The sequence below is a fragment of the Gorilla gorilla genome, chromosome 18, assembly GCF_029281585.2.
Source record: "Gorilla gorilla gorilla isolate KB3781 chromosome 18, NHGRI_mGorGor1-v2.1_pri, whole genome shotgun sequence".
In the NCBI taxonomy this organism is placed as follows: domain Eukaryota; kingdom Metazoa; phylum Chordata; class Mammalia; order Primates; family Hominidae; genus Gorilla; species Gorilla gorilla.
The window spans coordinates 26,837,715-26,859,180 of record NC_073242.2 but is presented as its reverse complement, the minus strand read 5'-3'; the positions used below and the strand labels follow the sequence as shown (position 1 = coordinate 26,859,180).

General features: G+C 48.7%; 1 protein-coding gene across 1 annotated transcript in view; it reads right to left on the bottom strand.

The window, feature by feature from the left end:
* The window catches only part of KDM8 (lysine demethylase 8), a 48,959-nt gene extending 28,141 nt beyond the window's left edge, over positions 1-20,818 (bottom strand). Inside the window, exon 1 of the mRNA XM_019012016.4 lies at positions 20,738-20,818. The gene's annotated coding sequence lies outside the window, so the exon portion shown is untranslated. The remainder of the gene's footprint in view (positions 1-20,737) is intronic.
* Between the last annotated feature and the right edge of the window lie 648 nt (positions 20,819-21,466).

Genomic DNA, 21,466 nt, shown 5'->3' with positions numbered 1-21,466 from the left:
GTAATATTAATAAATACACTGGGTGCAGCAGCTCACACCTGTTGTTTCAGCACTGTGGGAGGCTGAGGTAGGAGGATTGCTTGAGGCCGGGATTTCGAGAACAGCCTGGGCAACATAGCAAGACCCTATCTCTACAAAAAAATTTTAAAAGGCCAGACATGATAGCACATGCCTGTAATCCCAGCACTTTGGGAGGCTGAGGCAGGTGGATCACTTGAGGTCAGGAGTTTGAGACCAGCCTGGCCAACATGATGAAACCCTGTCTCTAACAAAAATTCGGCCAGGCACAGTGGCTCACACCTGTAATCTCAGCACTTTGGGAAGCCGAGGCAGGCAGATCACCTGAGGTTGGGAGTTCGAGACCAGCCTGACCAACAAGGAGGAGCCCCATGTCTACTAAAAACACAAAATTAGCCGGGCGTGATGGCGTATGCCTGTAATCCCAGCTACTCGGAAGGCTGAGGCAAGAGAATTGCTGAACCCAGGAGGCGGAGTTTGCAGTGAGCGGAGATGGTGTCATTGCACTCCAGCCTGGGCAACAAGAGGGAAACTCCGTCTAAAAAAAAAAAAAATTAGCTGGGCGTGGTGGCGCATGCCTGTAGTTCTAGCTACTCGAGTGGCTGAGGTGGGAGGATTGCTTGAGCCCTGAACTTCAAGGGAGGCTGCAGTGAGCAGTGGGCTATGGTCATGCCACTGCACTCCAGCCAGGGCAACAGAGCAAGATCCTGACTCTAAAAAAAAGAAATAATAAATAGCAATAACTGTGAGGAGTGTGTCATGTTAGGTGACATGTGGAGAACCATAGGCGCATGTCACAGGTTCAGATCAAAGGTAAAGAAGGGTGTGGCAGTTTTAAAAAATGATTGCAAATGCTTTGATGCTCCTCCCTTTGAGTGGCAGGCTTGAGTAGGGTATGGCAGAGGTGACACTATGGGTATTCTGAGGCTGGGTCATAGACAGCGGTGCAGCTTCTGTTCGTTTGCTGGAGCACTCAGGAGCCTGGCACTCCCTCATAAGGAGTCTTCCCAGCCCAGGAGCTGGGCACTCGCATGAATGAACCTTTGGAAGGTTCTAGCCCCAAGCCATATGCCTCTTCCCAGCTGAGCCCTAGACATCATAGAGCAGAGACAAACTGTCTCCTCTGTGCCATTTCCCAACCCTTAGAGTCTGCAAGCATAGTTTAATGGTTATTGTATCCTGCTAAGGTTTAAGACAGCACAGCAACAAATAACTGGAAAGGGGGTAATTCAGATACCTCGCCATGGAGGGGAGATTGTTCCAGGAAGAAAAAACAGCTGGTCTGCTGGGGTGGAGGCAGGAGAGACTGTGGTGGTGATTTAGAGCAAAATTCCCCAAAGTCTGGATGCTCCTGCTGGTGGTACAAGGGGTGACTGGGAAGCATTTTCTTCCATGCCAAGGAGGCGTTGATGGATTGCTGTTGTCCAGTCATTACGTGAGGAATTTCAACCAAGTTTGCACATGTTCAGGCAATGACAACTATGTTACAATGGCCACCTAGTCTATAGTGATGACATGACATCATTGTTTGCAAGGTGCATTCCAATTTCATATGTTAAAATGTGAAAAAAATGCCCCTGAAAATAGATAAGGAGGAGTAATACATAATATTAGGGGCTGGCAGAATATGGCAAGTATTGCAAAGGGGAAGATGGCTTGGGAGTGGGCACGTGGCAGGAAGCCAGGGAGATGGCTGGATGCAGATAGGCTTGCTCGACACCCCTGCACACTGCCCCATAGGCAGCAAGCACCAGACCCAGGTCTGGCAGCCTCCAGGCTTGTCCCAGTGCTTTTTGTATCTCCAATGCTCACCAGGATTCTTTTGAAAACCTGGACAGGACTGGAGCAGGGCAGGGTGAGGTTAGGGGAGTGATATGGTTTGGCTGGGTCTTCGCCACCAAATCTCATCTTGAATTATAATAATTCCCACATGTCAAGGATGGGGCCAGGGGGAGATAACTGAATCATGGCAGTGGTTTACTCCATACTGTTCTGATGGTAGTGAATAAGTCTCATGAGATCTGATGGTTTTATAAATGGGAGATCCCCTGCACAAGCTCTTTTGCCTGCCGCCATGTAAGATGTGCCTTTGCTCCTCATTTGCCCTCCGCCATGATTGTGAGGCCTCCTCAGCCATGTGGAACTGTGAGACAATTAAACCTCTTTCTTTTATAAATTACTGAGTCTCAGGTATGTTTTTATTAGCAGCATGAGAACAGACGAATACACGGAGGAAGCTTAAAGCTCTGGGCTGTCTTGAGGGGTGCTGTGGTTTGGATATGGTTTGTTCCCAGAGCTCATGTTGAAATTTGATGCCCAGTGTGGCCGTGTTGGGAGGGGGCCTAGTGAGAGGTGTTTGGGTTATGGGGGTGAATCCCTCATGAATGGCTTGGCACTGTTCTCATGGTAGTGAGTTTTTGCTCTGGCAAGACTGGATTAGTTCTTTTGGGAATGGATTAGTTCTCGCAAGAGTGGGTTGTTTCAAAGCCAAGATACCCTTCATATTTTCCCCCCTTCCCATGTATCTCCTTCCCCTTTGGCCTTATCCTCTGTGTTTTGATGAAGCCTGAAAGCCCCCACCAGAATCCAGGGTCATGCCCTTGAACTTCTCAGCCTGCAGGACCATGAGCTAATGAAACCTGTTTTCCTTATAAATTACCTAGTGTTCATGGTAGACAGGTCTATGCAAACCTACCCCAACGTCTGAGGAAGCTGAGAGGCCAAAGAAAGAGGCTGACACATCCAGTTTCTTAGAAAGGAACATTTAATAGGGACTTACAAACAGAAGCCATGTCTGTATCTTGGGCAGCAGTGGGTCAAGATGGTGGATCCCTGCACAGTTACCCCCTAGATCCAGGGCTTATTACCTTAGGGGAGGGGTGGTTTGGAAGGGATGTGCAGGAAAACTGAAGTAGGATTAACATCAAGGTTGTATGACCCAAGGGCAGGATTTACAGTAAGTATCTGTTCTTACCCGAGGAACAATAGATAAACTGGAAATCTTAGAGACCTTCCTGGAACTGGAATTAATCAGAAGTCAACACTGCAGATTAGCATCCAGGATGGAGTTGTTTAGTATTCTTTTATAGCAACATAAAGCAAGAGGGAACAACCTGGCCTCTGCTCCTCAATATTGTATTTATTTATTTATTTATTTTAGAGATAAGATCTTGCTCTGTCACCCAGGCTGGAGTGCAGTGGCGCAATCATAGCTCACTGTAGCCTCCAACTCCTGGGTTCAAGTGATCCTCCTACCTCAGCCTCCCAAAGTGCTGGGATTATAGGTATGAGCCACCGTGACTGGTCCTTAGCATTCTAGAGCATTCTAGTCCCCTCCACGTTGGACACTATTGGAAAGACATTGGGTGCTACCTAGCTACCTCTTTGTCCTGCTGACCCCACTGCAGGAGGTTTCTGGGAGCTCCATCCAACCTGGTGTGTTCATCCTGTGGAGGCTGCAGCAGAAGTAAGGGTGGAGCATATGTCCTGTCCTATCCTGCGTCCACCAGGAGAGGCCCTCATAGTGGGAGGAGTGCATAGAGACAAACAGCTTGGCTGGTTTTCCACGGGGACTGAAGGGACCTTGATAATTATCATCATCATTCTGATTGATTGTTTTTAACACTAGAAAGAGTCACCATTTCTTGATGTTTACCATGATTTGGGCGCTTTATGTATTAATACAACGTCTCATTTTATCTCTGCAGGGTACTGGAGACACTGGTAGTAACAGCTGCATTTTAAAGAGGAGGACATTGAAGCCCAGACAGTAAGTAACCTGCCCGAGGTCACACAGCTGATAAGATGGTGGGAAAAGATATGGCCCCAGATATGTCAGATTTCTTTTCTTCTCTCTCTTTTTTTTTTTGAGATGGAGTCTTGTGCTGTTGCCCAGGCTGAAGTGCAGTGGCATCATCTTGGCTCACTTCAGCCTCCACCTAGTGGGTTCAAGCGATTCTCATGCCTCAGCCTCCTGTGTCAGGGATTACAGGTGCCTGCCACCACGCCCTGCTAATTTTTGTATTTTTAGTAGAGATGGGGTTTCACCATGTTGGCCAGGCTGGTCTTGAACTCCTGGCCTCAAGTGATCCACCCACCTTGGCCTCCCAGAGTGCTGGAATTATAGACGTGAGCCACTGCACCCGGCCCCCTCCCTTTTCTTTCTTTCTTTTTTTTTTTTTGAGACAGGGTCTCACTTTTTCACTTGGGGCTGGAATGCAGTGGCATGATCAAGGCTCATTGCAGCCTTGAACTCCCGGGCTCAAGTAATCCTCCTGCCATAGCCTCCAGAGTAGCCGGGACCACATGCACATACCACCATGCCTGTTAGTAGAGACGAGGGTCTCACTATACTGCCCAGACTTGTCTTGAATTCCTGGGCTCAAGTGATCCTCCTGCCTTGGCCTCCTGAACTATTGGAATTACAGGTGTGAGCCATCACATCCGGCCAATATGTCTGATTTAAAAGCCTGTGTGCACACTTTGGGAGACCAAGGTGGGTGGATCACCTGAGGTTGGGAGTTCGAGACCAGACTGGCAAGCATGGAGAGACCCCGTCTCTACTAAAAATACAAAAATTAGCTGGGCGTGGTGGCACGCACCTGCAAATACCAGCTACTCGGGAGGCTGAGGCACAAGAATCACTTGAGCTCAGGAGACGGAGGTTGTGTGAGCCAAGATTGCGCCACTGCACTCCAGCCTGGGTGCTCTTAAGAACCACTGCATTGCCATCATGTCATGTCCATTCCCTATGACTAGGCCTGGCTGGTTGAAAAAACTGTAGATTTCTTAGACTGTTGATTACTTAGACCCTCATGTTCTGTAGGAATCAGATCAATGCTAAGTGCCCTCAGGTCTTCAGAGGACTTATGTCTAGCATTGGAACCAGAGAAGCTGGGGTTAAAGTGATCAATGATGCCTATCAGTGCAATTCCACAAATATTTTCGCAAGCCCTCCTATGTGCTAGGCACTGTTAGACACTGCTAGGGGTGGAGTGAAGCTACAAAGATTAAAACGTATTCTTTAGGCCTTCTGGGAGATTACCATTACTAGGGAAAATACATACAAAAACAAACCCTAGTGCATGTCATCATCACTGAATTGTGTTAGACATCATTGGGTTTTAAATTACAGAAATCCAACTCAAGTTATTCTAAGCAAGAAAGTAGACATTTATTGGCTCATATGACAGAAAATCTCAGGACTGGTCTGGTTTCAAGCACAGCAGAATCTAGGTGCTGAGGATGTTGTCACATCTTGGCCACTCTTGCATCATCTCCTGGCCTCTCCTTTCTTCTGAGCCAAACTTATTCCCAGGTAGACTCTTTTCTTATGGTGGCCCCTGACAGCCCCATGTTTGCTTAGCAACCCCAGAGGAAACAGAGTGCCTCTTTCCCGAGAGTTCTAGCAAAAGTCCCTGAGAAGACTGCCAATGCTTGGCATGTCACATGCAGATGCCTGAGCCAATCACTGTGCATGATGGTTGTGATGCTGTGACTGGCCAAGGCCAAGTACGTGTCCATCCTTAACTGAGAGTGGAAGTTGAGCAGTACCGCTCCCCAGAATTGAGGTGGTGTTACTAGGAGCAGGAGAACAGATGTGAGTCAGGCAAAACCCACACATGTCCGGAACACCAGCCTTGATGGCAGGAAGGGCCAAGGAGTTCATCTTGTCTGATACACTCATTTTATAGATGGGAAATACGTGTTCTGTTTAGAGCACACCTTTCAAATCCCATCTCTGCCACTTGGTAGGCCCTGAGCAATCTCTTTACTTCTCTGTGCCTCAGTTTCCTCATCTCTGAAATATTTATAATAATGACATCATAGGGTTAATTGGAAGGATTAATTCACATAAATGTTGTAACATATTTAGAACAGGGTAGGCCGGGCATAGTGGGTTGTGCCTATAGCTCCAGCTCTTTGGGAGGCCAAGGCAGGAGGATTGCCTGAGCTCAGGAATTTGAGACCAGCCTGGACAACATCTCTACAAAAATTTTAAAAATTGGCCAGGCACAGTGGTTTGCACCTGTAGTTCCAGCCACTCAGGAGGCTGAGGTGGGAGTGATCGCTTGAGCCCAGGAGTGTGAGACTGCAGTGAGCTATGATGCTGCCACCGCACTCCGGCTTGGGTGACAAAGTGACAACCTGTCTGGAAAAAAAAAAAAGAACAGTGTAACATAGGAGGTGCTCAATAAGTGCTTATTCTCACTCCTCTCTCCTCATATTATTGTAAGATTTCTAGCCAGAAGCCTCTGTGGCTGGTAGCACCTTTGCCTGAGTTTTGCTCGGGTCCGCTGGGTGGGCTTGTTCTGCTGACTCAGCCTGGCAGGCTGCACTTGGCTTATGCTACTGGACTAGACCCCACACCTGCCAAGGGTGAGCCAGGCATGGAGCAGCCAGGGGTGTGTGAGTGAGCGAGCATGGGGTCCGGCCACTGTGCACAGCTAGGCACACCGGCTGCTGTGGCAGGGTGGGCAGCTCCAGGCGCTGGCACAGATGCTGGCTCTGTGCAAGCCTACAGCTGTGTCTGATGCACTGCAAGTGGCTTCCACTGTGGGCACCCGCATCTAGACGAGGGGAACGCAGTGGTGCCCGGGAGGTTGGAGACGCCGTAGAGCCCCAAAGAGGGTGTCGCAGCTCTGGCTGAGGGAGCCCCTAGGTCTGGGCTCCCCGAAGGGCTGCAGCTCTTCTCTCCTTCTCGTCTCCCGCAATATGGCAAGCATGGGGGCATGTTTCAACCCTGTTTGTGTTACAGCTCTTTCAGTCCTGCCATTTGCTGGGTCCTGAGTTCTTGTCCTGCGTCCAGGAAGAATGAGGTACGAGGACAACTGGAGGGTGAGCAAGGTGAAGAGGTGCTTTATTGAGCGGTAGTACAGCTCTCAGGAGACCCGAAGTGGGTAGCGCCTATCCGCAGGCAGGTTGTCCTGACATCTCTGTGAGTCTGGGGTTTTTAACGGGCTTCAGAAGGGAGGAAGTGTGTTCCTCCCATGGATGGGCCCAGAAAAATCCCATAAGTTCTCACTCTGGGCTGCAGACTCCACCTGGAACTGACAGCCCAGCCCCCAGGTTTCAGGCCAGCCTGTCCCTGGCTTGAAGGTGGGGCTTCACTGGAGACCCACCACTTTCTGCCTGGGAGCCTGTCTGCCTCCTGCTGCCATCTGTTTAATACATGTCATCCACGGTGCCCATGCTGTTTATGCTAAGGGGCTCCTGCAGGCCTGTGCCAAGCTGCCCTCAGCTCCCCCTTGGTCTCCCTCCCATGTCTGTCAGTGACCAAAGTCTGGAGGGGGCTGAGATGGCAGGAGGCTGGTATGTCAGTACTGCTCTGCGTGTGCAACACCTGGCCGGGTTGAGACAGTCCCCAGGCTTGGCCACAGCTTTGCTCTGAAATCGAAGTGAGTGCTGGGAGCAGGGAGAGGCCAGACAGTTGGAGCAGGAACTTCTGAGCCTGTCGTGGCGGGGGCTTCCCCGACCCCTGAGAGCTTAGGGATGCCCTGGTCTGGAGCCATGGCTGGGCAGCTGCAGCTGTACCGGAAGAGCACGGGGCTCCCACTCCACCAACTCACAACAGGGCAGGCAGGAGCCCTGCCTGTTCCTGGCTCCCACCAGCTCCGTGGAGTGCACAGCCCTGGCTGCTTCTCCCCCACTGCAGCCAGCATCTTCACAGCGGCTGCTCCAAATGGGGCGCCACTGGCATCAGTATCCCCAGGATCCCCTAGAGCCATCCACTCATTTCTCCGTCTCTGAAGTGCTGTATTGATCCCTGTAATCCAGTATTGTCATTGTTTGCCGTCACTCTCATGGCACTCGATTTCTTCTATTCAAGGGCAGGGACCAAGTCCTATGAATCTTGTGTCGCCAGTGCCCAGCACGCAGCAGAAGTCGGTGCAGAAGACACGTCAACCACCGAAGTCGGTTTGCAGACCAGTTGTCCCGTGTATCGAACGCTGAGTAACAACCACAAAATTTGGTGGCTTAAAACAACATTTATTTTGAGCAATAATCTATAATGTGAACAGGGATTGGTGGAGACAGCTTTGTCTGTGTTCCACTTGGTGTTAACTGGGGAGCTAGAAGTCCAGGGGCTGAAGTTATCTGAAAGGCCCCCATCACATGCATGTCTGGCACCTGGGCTGGGAAGACTCAAATATCTGGGGGCTGGAACAGCTGGGGGTCCTTGTGCATTTGTTTCCCTCCCCTCCCCTCCCCTCCCCTCCCCTCCCCTCCCCTCCCCTCCCCCCTCCCTTCCCCTTCCCCTCCCCTCCCCCCTCCCTTCCCCTTCCCTTCCCTTCCCTCCCTTCCCCTTCCCCTCCCCTCCCCCTTCCCTTCCCCTTCCCCTTCCCTTCCCTCCCCTCCCCTCCCCCTTCCCTTCCCCTTCCCTTCCCTTCCCTTCCCTTCCCTCCCCTCCCCTCCCCTCCCCTCCCCTCCCCTCCCCTTCCCTTTCCATTCCTTTCTTTTTGAAAACAGGGTCTCACTCTGTTGCCCAGGCTGGAGTGCACTGGCGTGAACAAGGCTCACTGCAGCCTTGACCTCCTGGGCTCAAGCGATCCTCTCACCTTAGCCTCCTGAGTAACTGGGACCACAGGGCCACGCCACCACACCCAGCTAATTTTTTTTCTATTTTGTAGAAACGGTGTCTCTCCATGTTGCCCAGGCTGGTCTCAAACTCCTGGACTCAAGCGATCCTCCTGCCTCAGTCTCCCAAGTAGCTGGGATTATAGGCATGAGCCACCATGCCCAGCTAATTAATTTTTTTTTTTTTTTTTTTGTAAAGACAAGGTCTTGCTGTGTTGCCCAGGCTGGTCTCGAACTCCTGGGCTCAGGCGATCCTCCCACCCCAGCCTCCCAAAGTGTTGGGATTACAGGTGTGAGCCATCACAGCCAGCGGGGCATCTCTGTTTCCACTGTGTTCTCTCTGCGTGGTCTGTTCAACAGGATGGCTTCAGACTGTATGACTTTTTTAAATTAAAAAATTAATTTCAGAATACATTTAGATTGACAGAAAAATCAGAAAGCTAGTACAGAAATTTCCCATATATCCTGCATCCAGTTTTCCCTATGATTACTATCTTAGATGGTATAGTGCATCTCCCACCATTAATGAACCAATATTGATACTTTTTTAAAATAACTAAAGCTCATACTTTATTCAAATTTCCTGAGTTGTTATCTCATGTCCTTTCTGTCTTCTGGGATCCCATCCAGAACACCACATTACCTTGGTGGCCATGTCTGCTTAGACTTCTCTTGGCAGTGAGAGTTTCTCGGACTTTCCTTGGTTTTCATACCTTGACGGTCTTGAGTACTAGGCAGGTATTTTGTAGCGTGTCCCTTGGCTGGGTTTTTCTGATGTTCTAATGGTTAGGCTGGGGTTATGCGTTTTGGGGTGAAGTACCCTTCTCATCACATCATATCAAGGATACATACTATCTGGCTGGGTGCCGTGGCTCATGCCTGTAATCCCAGCACTTTGGGAGGCCGAGGTGGGCAGATCACTTGAGGCCAGGAGCTCAAGACTCGCCCGGCCAACATGGTGAAACCCCATCTCTACTAAAAATACAAAAATTAGCCAGACGTGATGATGCACACCTGTAATCCCAGCTACTCAGGAGGCTGAGGCAGGGGAATCACCCGAAGCCAGGAGACAGAGGTTGCAGTGAGCCGAGATCATACCACTGCACTCCATCCTGGGCAACAGAGCGAGACTCCGTCTCAGAAAAAAAAAAAAAAGGGTACATACTATCAACATGACTTACCACTGTTGATGTTAGCCTTTTTAAAATTATTTTATTTTTAATTAAATTCTTTTTAACTTTTAAGTTTAGGGGTACATATGCAGGTTTGTTATATAGGTAAACATGTGTGATGGGGATTTGTTGTGCAGATTGTTTCATCACCTACGTATTAAGCTTAGTACTCACTAGTTATTTTCTCTGATCTTCTCCCTCTTCCCCCTTTCCTCCCTCCAATAGGCTCCAGTGTGTGTTGTTTCCCTCTATGTATCCATGTATTCTCATTATTTAGCTGCCATAAAATTTTTTTTTAGTGGAGACAGGGTCTTACTATGTTGCCCAGGCTGGTCTCCCAACTCCTTGGCTCAAGTGTTCCTCCTGCCTCAGCCTCCTAAGGCGCTGAGGTTACAGGTGTGAGCCACTGCACCTGACTGATGTTATTTTCAGTCTCCTCGGGGGTGGAGGGTGGGGTATCTAAAAAATTACTTGGAATTATTCAGCATGGAAGATTTCTCCATTCTCTTTCCCATTTATTTATTTACGTAATCATTTATTAATGCCTGTATTGACTCATGGTTATTTATTTTACACTCTGGGTTATAATCCAAGACTACTTCTTTTTTTTTTGAGACAGTCTTGCGCTGTTGCCCAGGCTGGTGTGCAGTGGTGTGATCTCAGCTCACTGCAACCTCCGCCTCCTGGGTTCAAGTGATTCTTGTGCCTCAGCCCCCCTAGTAGCTGGGATTACAGGCATGCACCATCGTGCCTGGCTAATTTTTATATTTTTGGTAGAGATGGGGTTTCACCTTGTTGGCCAGGCTGCTCTTGAACTCCTGACCTCAAGTGATCTCCCTGCCTTGGCCTTCCAAAGTGCTGGGATTACAGGCATGAGCCACCACGCCCAGCCAAGACTTATAATTTTGTTGTTTGAATTGTTCTAGCTTTGGCCATCGGAAGCTTCTTCACATTGGCACCTGTGGTGTGTGTGTGCATGTATGTGTGTACTTCCTTACTTTTTGATGCTACAATATGCTCCAGGCTCATCATGTATATTTCCTGCCCCAGTCCTGGAATCAGCCATTTTTTTCAAGAAGCCTGGTTTCTTTTATTGGAGAATGGTATCAGAAATCAAGATCTAGGCGTTAGGTGTGTTCATCACTCTTGGGGTATACTCTTGGGGTATATGACCTTTTAAAACATTGCCTTGAAAGTTATGGGATTCTCTTCTGCCATAATCTCAGGCCCACTCAGAATCAAGGGGAGAGCATGCAGACTGCTCCTTCCCTTTTGAAGGAGGCCTGTCATTGTCACATTGTAAGAGCTTGTGAGATGGGATAGGTTGGTGTTGTCATCTTTGGATAATACCATCTGTCACACCAGTGATGTTGTTGTCCACCCAAGAATTCTTACTTTACATAACACATCTTTCCTCCCTGTCTGGTTTCTGTTTTGCCTCAGAGACTTTCTTTCCATGGTTTAGTTTTTCCTGCAGGTAATTTTAGTTGATACAGGGACGTACATTAAATAACATTGAGTCATATTGTGAAAGTAATTTCCTTTTTCAATTCTCTCCTAATCCCTTCGCTGGAGTCAAGGAGAAGGTCTCAGCTTGGTGCTACAAATGTCTTTACCATGTTTATAACTCTTGCTAATTTCTTTTTTAATGTTCTGGCTCAGAGCAGTCTTACAGCACAGCATCCTAGGTGGAATTTAATTATATGGCTTTATGTGCTTTTGCAGTTACACTCTGCAGCAGAGACGTTTGCCACTTCCCAGGATGCATGTGCACCCCCACATCTCCCAGTCACCTGGGAGTTAGGCAGGGCCATGTGACGACTATTCTTGGCCCGTGGACTCTGGGTGGAAGATTTAAACGTCAGCGAGTGGCCCTCCAGCTCTGTCATCTCCTATTCAGTGACCAAGGAGGCCAGGCGTTCTGAGAGGGCATTGCTTCCTGATGGCTTGGGTCTGTGTCCCCGCCCAAATCTCATGTCAAGTTGTAATCCCCAGTGCTGGAAGTGAGGCCTGGTGGAAGATGATTGGCTCATGGGGGCAGATTTCCTCCTTCTCTACTGTTCTTGTGATAGAGTTCTCACGAGATCTGGTTGTTTAAAGGGTGTGGCACCTCCCCCTGCCTCTTCCTCCTGCTCTGGCTACCTAAGACCTGCTTGTTTCCAGGCCGGGCGCGGTGGCTCACGCCTGTAATCCCAGCACTTTGGGAGGCTGAGGCAGGTGGATCGCTTGATGTCAGGAGTTCGAGACCAGCCTGGCCAACATGGTGAAACCCCGTCTCTACTAAAAAAATACAAAAATTAGACAGGCATGGTGGCATGCGCCTGTAATCCCAGTTGCTCAGGAGGCTGAGGTGAGAGAATAGCTTGAACTCAGGAGGCAGCAGTTACAGTGAGCCGAGATCGCGCCATTGCACTCCAGCCTGGGACAAAGTGAGACTCTGTCTCAAAATAAAAAAAAGAAAAAGAAAAAAATGGCATGCCTGTTTTCCCTTCACTTTCTGCCGTGATTGAAAGTTTCCTGAGGCCTCTCCAGAAGCTGTCATGCTTCCTGTATATCCTGTGGAACCATGAGCCAATTAAACCTCTTTTCCTTATAAATTACCCAGTCTCAGGACATCTCCCTCTGCCCGAGTCTCTGAGTGAAGCAGAGCCTTCCGTCAGCCCATGCTGGATGCACAACATTTGCTATGTTAAACCTTTGAACTCTCGGGATCATTTTTTATTTCATTTTTTAGAGTTGGGGGTCTCACTCTGCTGTCCAGGCTGGAGTGCATGGCTTGATTATAGCTTGCTGCAGCCTTGAACTCCTGGACTCAAGCAATCCTCCCGCCTCAGCTTCCCAATTAGGTGAGACTACAGGCACGCACCACCATGCCCTGCTAATTTTTAAATTGTTTTGTAGAGTCAGGCTCTTGCTCTCTTGCCTAGGCTGGAGTGAAGTGGTGTGATCCACAGCTCACTGCACCCTCAAACTCCTGGTCTCAAGCAGCCCTCTCGCCACGGCCTCCCCAAATGTTGGGATTATATTTATGAGCCACCACACCTGGCTGGGGTCAGTGGTCTTTGTTGCATTGACTAAACTTTCCTAATATATATATACATTTTTTTTGACGGGATCTCACTCTGTCGCCCAGGCTGGAGTGCAGTGGTGAGATTTCAGCTGACTGCAACCTCCACCTCCTGGGCTTAAGTGATCCTCCTACCTCAGCCTCCTATGTATGTGGGACTACATGCATGAGCCACCACACCTGGCTAATTTTTGTACTTTTTGTAGAGTTGGGGTTTCGCCATGTTGGCCAGGCTGGTTTCGAACTTCTGACCTGAAGTGATCCACCTGCCTCAGCCTCCCAAAGTGCTGGGATTACAGGCATGAGCCACCGTGCCTGGCCACTAATATACCTTCTAAACAGGGCAAGTGATACTGAATTCATATTTACATAATAATGCAAAATTTACCAAAAATAAACATAAAGGGAGTCGGTTCAAAGAGAAATATCAGGTGCATAATTTGCTCGGTGATACTTAGACATGGTAAGAATCCTGGGGGCAAAAATCCAAATGATCAACCAAGGGCCAAATGACCAGTGTTTTTGGAAAATACTGCTCTTGTATTCTCATCTTGCGCTCTGCATGGGAACATGGGCCTTTATGGGAATTGGCCAGAAAATCAATCTCTATTAATTCCCATTTGTTCACTCTATGTCCTGTGGCTTAAACAACATCACCAAAATCCTTACATTAACGTTGATTAGGTCAGAGATTACATTAAAAGATCTGAATTTTACATTTGATTTTAGAACCAAATAGCTTGCCTTTGCTCATAGTATTCCCCAAACACTAATCCAGGGTATAACCTGGTGAGAAGGAGGGTTTTCAAGTCTTTCTGTTCTTAGGGTGCTATTTAAAGGCAGAAGCAAATGATAAGTGACTCAGGATTAGAAGCCACCCAGACACTGCAGCCAGTGGGGAAAGGATGGAGCGTTGTTCCAGTCCAGCGCACCAAAAGCCGGGCATGTGCCGATTAGCGAGTAATTGGGTCCTGGCATGGTGATTTGCATGTTGGAAACTGCTGAAATATTCATGTACTTGACTGTGTCCCTTCCAATTAGATGTAATAAATGCAGATTTGGTGGCCATATGTTTTATTTTGATGTAATGGTTTTAACCTTTGTGGAGCACGTGCGTGCGTGTGCGTGTGTATGTAGTTCTCCAGTTCTCTAAGGCTGGCCTGATTTGAAACATGCTGGTATTTTTGAGATGCAATTTGATTAGATTGTTATTAGAGACTCCTTCTTGGGACTGGAAGAACAGGCAGTATTAGCTTTCTGTTTTGACTTCTGCATTTATTTATTCCTTCCTTCTCTCCTGTGTCCCCCTTTTCTTTCTGCCCCCTTTCTGCCCTCCTTCTCTTGCCTTCCCTCCCTTTCTCCCTCCCTACCCCCATCTCTTGAGCAACTGGATTAATCTCTCTAAGCCTCAGTTTCCCTACCTGTAAAATGGGGATGACAATACCTTTTTATGAGGAGTAAAGAAGATACTGTATATGAAGCATTTAGCACAGTATTTGGCACATAGTAAATGCTCAGTAAGTGGCAGGTGTTGTGATTAGTTATCAGCAGCATAAATCTCAGCAGGTTACCTAACCTTTCTGAACCTCAGTTTCTCCATCTGAAAAATAGGCTCATGCTATTCGTTTCTCCAGATTGTTGTGATGCCTGCTATTTTTATCAGATGCTCAGAGTGAATAAAGAACAAATGAATGAATTTTGGAACTAATTGTGTATTAGAGTAGAAACCCTACAGTAACAGACTATTCCAAAATTTCAGTGGCCTGACATATTACATTTATTTCTCCCTCCCATCACATCCTGATGTGGATGGAAAGGAGGCTCTGCTCCATGCAGTCATTCAGGGATCTGCACTTTTTCCATCTGAGGGTTTAACCCCTGCAGAGGTCTCCAAGTCCTCTTCCTTCAGCCCATGATTGAGGTAAGACAATGGCAGATCTCATGTGGGAGGTTATTATGCGACAGACCAGGCAATGGTGACTTCTGTTCCCATTCCATTTGTCTCTCAGTACATTGCTGACCACAAGCAAGGCTGGGAGCTGTGTGCCTAGGACAGCAAGGAAGACAAGCAGGACTTCACTCTGGATTTAGGTTTCTAGAAACCACAAGGTGGGCAAAAACTTTGCCACCTGCTTCTGAGACTCACAAAAAAGATAACAAATGAGTCTGATTTGATGTCATAAACAGGTTGAAGAGGCAGAGGAGGCTGAACAAGGGAGAAAGTGAGAAGCAGGTAGGGGACAGAGAGGGAAACTTGCCTGTCTTCTATGGCCTGAGGTCCTGGCCATCGGAGCCACACAGTGTGTCTGTACTTCTTCTCTCCCTCTGTCTTTGTCCATTTTCTCTTTTGGAATCTATTATTAGTGAGCTCTGCCATTGTTTTTTCTGATTTCATTAAAATGCCACCAAGACACATGCTCTGCAGTATGCCACTTCAGTCCTAAGTGGGGCATTTTTGCTAGATGGATTGATTTTTTTAAATGACAGCATCTGTTTGCTTATACACATTTATTTATAATTCTTCCCCTGACAATCAGAGCAGGGGAATTGGTGAGCGGTAACCAGCTGTTGGGATTAGTGGGGAAGGGAGGCGGTGATTTGATCTGTGAAGGAGTACCAAAGCCCCGGCCAAAAGCAGTAAAAATGGAACAGATGCCCCCAAATACACTAGCTTGGGGAGGGATGAGTAAATCACATGCGCTGCCAGCTGCAGCCCCAGAGAGACACCAGATGAGCTGGGTGAGCTGGAGAAGCTCCTGAGAGTCAGGGGCTGTGTCTGGCTCTCCCTGGGACTCGAGGGGCTTGGTAGATGGGATGGAGGGAAGTGGAGTAGTGGAGAGTAGTGGACCTTGGTGAGCTGGACCCTCTGATGAGTCCCCATGTCGCTCAGGATGAAATCCAGAGAGCTCACCATGGTCTACAAGGCACTACCAATGTGGCCTCTGTTATTCCTCCACCTTCTATCCCTGCTCTCTGCTGCCTCTCCAGGTGTGCACCAGCAGCTCCACCTCCAGCTGCTTCTGGAACATGCCAGGTGCTCCCCCTCCTTGGGGTCCCTCAGGCTCATCTCTCCTCGTCCATCCTCCATTTCCATGGGGCTCACTCTTTCAAATCCATGCTCAAATGTCGCTTCTTAGAACTATCTCTTAGAACCTCCCTCTCCAACCCACTTCCCTCTGGTCTCAATCTGTTTGCGCTGCTGTAATAAAATACCCCTGGCTGGGCAATTTATAAAGAATAGAAGTTTATTTTTCATGGTTCTGGAGGCTGGGAAGTCCAAGATCAAGGCGCTGGCAGATTCAGTGCCTGGTGAAGGCTCACTCTGATTCTAGACGGTGCCTTCTTAACTATGTTCTTACATGGTGGAAGGAGACAAAAGGGGACAAATGCTCTGTCCTCACATAGCAAGAGAGGTGGGAGAGCCAGGCAGCTGTCTGAAGCCTCTTTTATGAGGGTATTATGGTAGCCCCCGCCTTATCCTAGGGGGATACTTTCCAAGACCCCCAGTGGATACCTAAAACCACGGATAGCACTGAAGCCTATATATACTACATTTTTTCCTATACATACGTGCTTGTGATGAAGTTTAATTTATAAATTAGGCACAGTAAAAGATTAACAACAATAATAATAAGATAGAACAATTATAACACTATAGTGTAATAAAAATCCGACGAATATTTATTTCTGGAATTTTCCATTTAATATTTTGGGATGGTGGTTGACCACAGGGAGCTGAAACCATGGATGGGGGCATTCACTACTGTAATCCCGTGCAAGAGGGTGGGGCCCTCCTGATGCAATCCCCTCCTCCAGACCCTACCTTGTAATCCCATTACCTTGGGGGTTAGGTGTCAACATAGGAAGTTTGGGGGAACACATACATTCAAACCCTAGCACCTCCTCTCTTGTTTTCTTTTTCTCCCTAACAGAACCCTTCTAACAAAACACATAGATATTTTAAATGTTTGTTTTCTGTCTGTTCCATAGGAGCTTCATGATGGCAGGGGCCTTGTCTGTCTCATTTGCCCCTGAACTGTACTTGCCGCATAGTAGATGCTCAGTAAATGTTTGCTGAATCAATGCAGAATTTTTTATTTGAGGGAACACATTGTCCCTTTTGACTCTCCCTATTTGCAGCTCGGGGGTCACAGAAAGCCCAGGTCACTGAAGGGTTGCTCTCTGGGGCCATCAACCCTGTATTCCTGATCTCTGTAGCTCCCCAGGATCCAGCCCAATGCCTCATACGTAGTAGGCATTCAATAAATATTTGCTGAATAAAGAGATGAGTGAATGACACAAGTTGACACTCAACAATATTCAAGGCAAGAAACAAGGACTCGTCGCTGAATCCTTCTTTTTTTCCATGCCCTCCATCAGCGGGTCCAACCAGCAGCATTTCCCAAATACGCCTTGCAACTGAGCACTAGGCTCCAGGTCCTGCTTTAGTGTCAGGGTCTGAACCAACGCCACCTCCCGCCCAGACAACTCCCACAGCTCCTAACTGGGTCCCAGCTGCCGCTCTCGCGCCCCCTACAGTATACTCTCCACACTGCAGCCAGCATGATCTCATAAAACTGAAATAATCAGTTCATGCCCTTTGCAGGCTCACCACCCTCCAAATGGCATTACATCAAAACCCAAACCCCCTACCATGACTGGCTGCCCCCTGCCTCACCTGCTGTCCCTCTCCTGTCTCGTGCTGGGCCTCCTTGCTCCCTTTGAAAATGCCTTGGGGTCTTTGCACTTTCTGTTCCTGGAAGAGAGTCTGGGGTCCCAGGTGAGCTCTCAGAGCAGCAGAGAGCATCTGCTTGGGAAGGAATCAGAGGAACGGGCCTTCTCCCTGGTTGGTTGCATGGCTGGCTCCTTTATCCTTCAGGTTTCGGCTCAAATGTCACTTCCCAACCTTCCCATGTAACCCAGTTCTCCCTCCATCTTCCCATCTCCACAGAGAGCCCTAGGACTTGGAGGAATGGCCTCAATCCTATTTGTGGTCCCGTGACCTAACTTCCCTGTGCTCTGTCCCCCTTCCTCCCCTCCTCCTATCTGCTTTTGTGCACAAAGCATCATAATGCTTTGATATATTATTTTATCTTTTTCGGTTGTTTTTCTTTCCTCTTGTTCTTCCTTTTCCTTCTCATCAAAACAGGCAGCTGTTGCCTCAGGGGAGGGATATAGCAGAAGGGGAACAAGAAATAGCTCATACATCTTTCTGGCTTTTCTTCTCTTTTAGGAGAATTTAGAGAGTTCTCAGAAGAACTAAGGGGTTGGAGGGGATTTGAGGTACCACCAAGGGTTTTGGAGCCACAGTGGGGAGAATAGAACTCCTCTCCCAGTTGCAGAGAGACTTCCTGTGGCTGGGGGAGAGAGAAGAGAGAGAGGGAGTAGTGGGATCCTGTGCTGTGGGTCTTGGGGTTGTGCTTCCTGGCACCTCCCTGGGGAGGAAGCAGGACCCTGGAGAAGAGGCTGCCTCCAAGCCCAGAAACCCTAACTCATCCCCACTTGAGCTGAATCCTGCTCACAGCCGTTTGGTTTGGCCCATGTAGTGTTTTAATTTTTTCTGATGTATTTCCAAAATTTAAAAGACTGAGGCTGGGTGTGGTGGCTCACACCTGTAATCCCAGCACTTTGGGAGGCTGAGGTGGGAGGATCGCTTGAGGCCAGGTGTTTGAGGCTAGCCTGGACAGCATAGCAAGACCCCCATCTCTACGAAAATAAAAAATTAGCCAGGCGTGGTGGCACTCATCTGTAGTGCCAGCAACTTAGGAGGCTGAGGCGGGAGAATCACTTGAGCCCAGTGAGCTATGATCATGCCACTGCATTCCAGCCTGGGCAACAGAGAAAGACCCTGTCTCAGAAAACCAAAACAACAACAACAACAACATCGAAAATAAAAGATAGATTATTTCAAATTTCTCTTGAAAGTTCAGATTTAGATTTGCAGCTTGTCTGGATAAAGAGATCTGGTAGCGCTAGGCCTGTGTTTCCAGAGGCACGCCTGTGAGCCTGGCACAAACATGATACGTCCCCACAGTCCCCACCTCTTGCTGCTGGGTCACAGCCAGTCCACTTTGTTTGTTTTTGAGGTGGAGTCTCGCTCTGTCACCCAGGCTGGAGTGCAGTGGCGCGATCTCAGCTCACTGCAGCCTCCACCTCCCGGGTTCATTCTCCTGCCTCGGCCTCCTGAGTAGCTGGGACTACAGCCGCGCGCCACCGTGCCCGGCTAATTTTTGTAGTAGAGATGGGGTTTCACCATGTTAGCCAGGTGGGTCTTGAACTCCTGGCCTCAGGTGATCCGCCCGCCTCGGCCTTCCAAAGTGCTGGGATTACAGGCATGAGCCACCGCGCCTGGCCAGCCAGTCCACTTTGTCTCCTTGATGAACCTGGTCCCTTTGGGCATATGAGTCTCTGGCTCTGGATGATGGTGCTCAAGGCAGCTTCAGTGAAGAGCCTGGGGCCCCAAGCGAGCTCTGAGAGCAGCCGAGGCTTCTAATTTGGAAGGGGTCATGTGGACCGGAAGGATGAAGAGCTTAATGGTCACCCAAGTGGATGGAGGACCTAGACGCCTCTCAGCACTGTGTGAAACCCAAGAACCAACACCCAACCCCAGAAAGGCATGGAAAAGTCAAGAAGGACTGAAGTTTACTTTTATGCCAGTGCAGCAACGTGGAGGATATGAGTCGGAGATTCAGTGAGTCACCGAACATTTTTAAGAAGTGATGTATTTCTGAGCAACTCAAATTTGTGGATGAGATGCAAAGATGCTGCCATATTTTACTTACTCTTCAGGGTCCAGCTTATCCCCTCCAAAGACAAAAGACACAATTTTTAGGAGGGCTTGTCACATGCACAGGACAAGCACGGTGGTAAGCCCTTCATGTCAGTCCTTTATATTCTCAAACTCGAGTGTGCATCAGCGTTATCTGAAGGCCTGTTAACACAGAGATTGCTGGGCCCAGCCCCAGAGTTTCTGATTCAGCAGGTCTGGAGTGGGGCCCAAGAGTCTGCATTTCTAGCAAGTTACCAAGTGAGGCTGATGCTGTATGTCTGGAGACCATGCTTTGAGAAACACTGATTTAGAGAATTACCCTGATCAGTTGTCACAATCTTATGTAGAGTCTAGCATCTCTCTCTCTCTCTCTTTTTTAAAGAGAGGATCTCACGTTGTTGCCCAGGCTAGGGTGCAGTGGCATGATCTCAGCTTACTGCAGCCTCCGCCTCCTGGGTTCATTCTCCTGCCTCAGCCTCCGAGTAGCTTGGACTACAGGCCTGTGCCACCACACCCTGCTAATTTTTGTATTTTTAGTAGAGACAGGGTTTCACCATGTTGGCCAGGCTGGTCTCGAACTCCTGGCCTCAGGTGATCTGCCTGCCTCGGCCTTCCAAAGTGCTGGGATTACAGGTGTGAGCCACCGTGCCAGGCCAGCAAGTCCACTGCTGCCTCCCTGCAGCCTCAACCTCCAGGGCTCAAGCAGTCCTCTCGCCTCAGCCTCCTGGGTAGCTGGGATTACATGTGCCACCATGCCCAGATAAGTTTTAATTTTTTTTGTACAGATGGAGTCTTGCTATGGCTGGTCTCAAACTCCTGGCCTCAAGTGATCCTCCCACCTTGGCCTCCCGAAGCACTGGGATTACAGGTATGAGCCACCACACCTGGTCGATCATTTCTCTCTCTCTCTTTTCAAGAAGAAGAAGGGAAGGCCAAACAGGTTAATTTGCCCACAGTCACCACTGCCTGCTCTGTTTGCCTTTCCCGGGAAGCCAATCCCATTCACAAGCACATCCCTGGCCCTACAGAGTTGCTGTATCTGAGGAGGAGGGATAGTGGGGGCATGGGAGGAGAGAGTGTCCATCCTTGCTTCCTCTGTCAGGTGGAGAGAATAATAATAGCTTATGCTTTTACCTTGTTGACTGTGCAGGGCACTGCAAACAAGTGCTTCACATGATCCACTCGTTCCTGCCTCACCGTGTGTGTGATCCTCATCATCCCATTTTACAGATGGGGAAAGTGAATCCACTTCATCCAACCAGCAGAGTCTGGAAGAGAGGGAGCTCATGTGGGAGGCTCTAATGGGCGGGGTCTGGAAGTAATGATGTCACTTCTGCTCACTTCCACTGGCCGTAACTCGGTCACATGATCACGCCTGACTGCAAGGAAGGCTGGGAGATGTGTAGTCTATCTGGGTCCCTGGAGGAAACTGGAAATGAGATTCGCTGACCACATGGTGGCCTCCGCCTAGGCTCTTTGCAAGCATTGATGCCCTTTAAACCCCAGAAGGAGATGTTATTAACATAGTTGCAAAGCTGTGGAACTGGCATTCAATCCCAGGCCTCCTAATTCCTCAGCACAGTGTTTCCTGGGCTTCCACAGAAGAAGAGGGGAGAAGCAGAATGGAAAAACCTGAGGACAGTAAGGTGAACATTGTCAATCAGGCTCCCATACTCTAGGTGTGGGAAGCTAAGTTAGAGGTGACAGGGGACCCTGAAGGTGGAGTTTTAAGACTATTGCTGCTGCTTTTGGCTGTGTGACTTTGGTGTTGTGCCAGACTTCAGTTGATTTCAGTAAGGATGGCACCGTGTTCAAGAGGCCCAAGGGCTGGGTGCGGTGGCTTGCATGCTAATCCTAGCATGT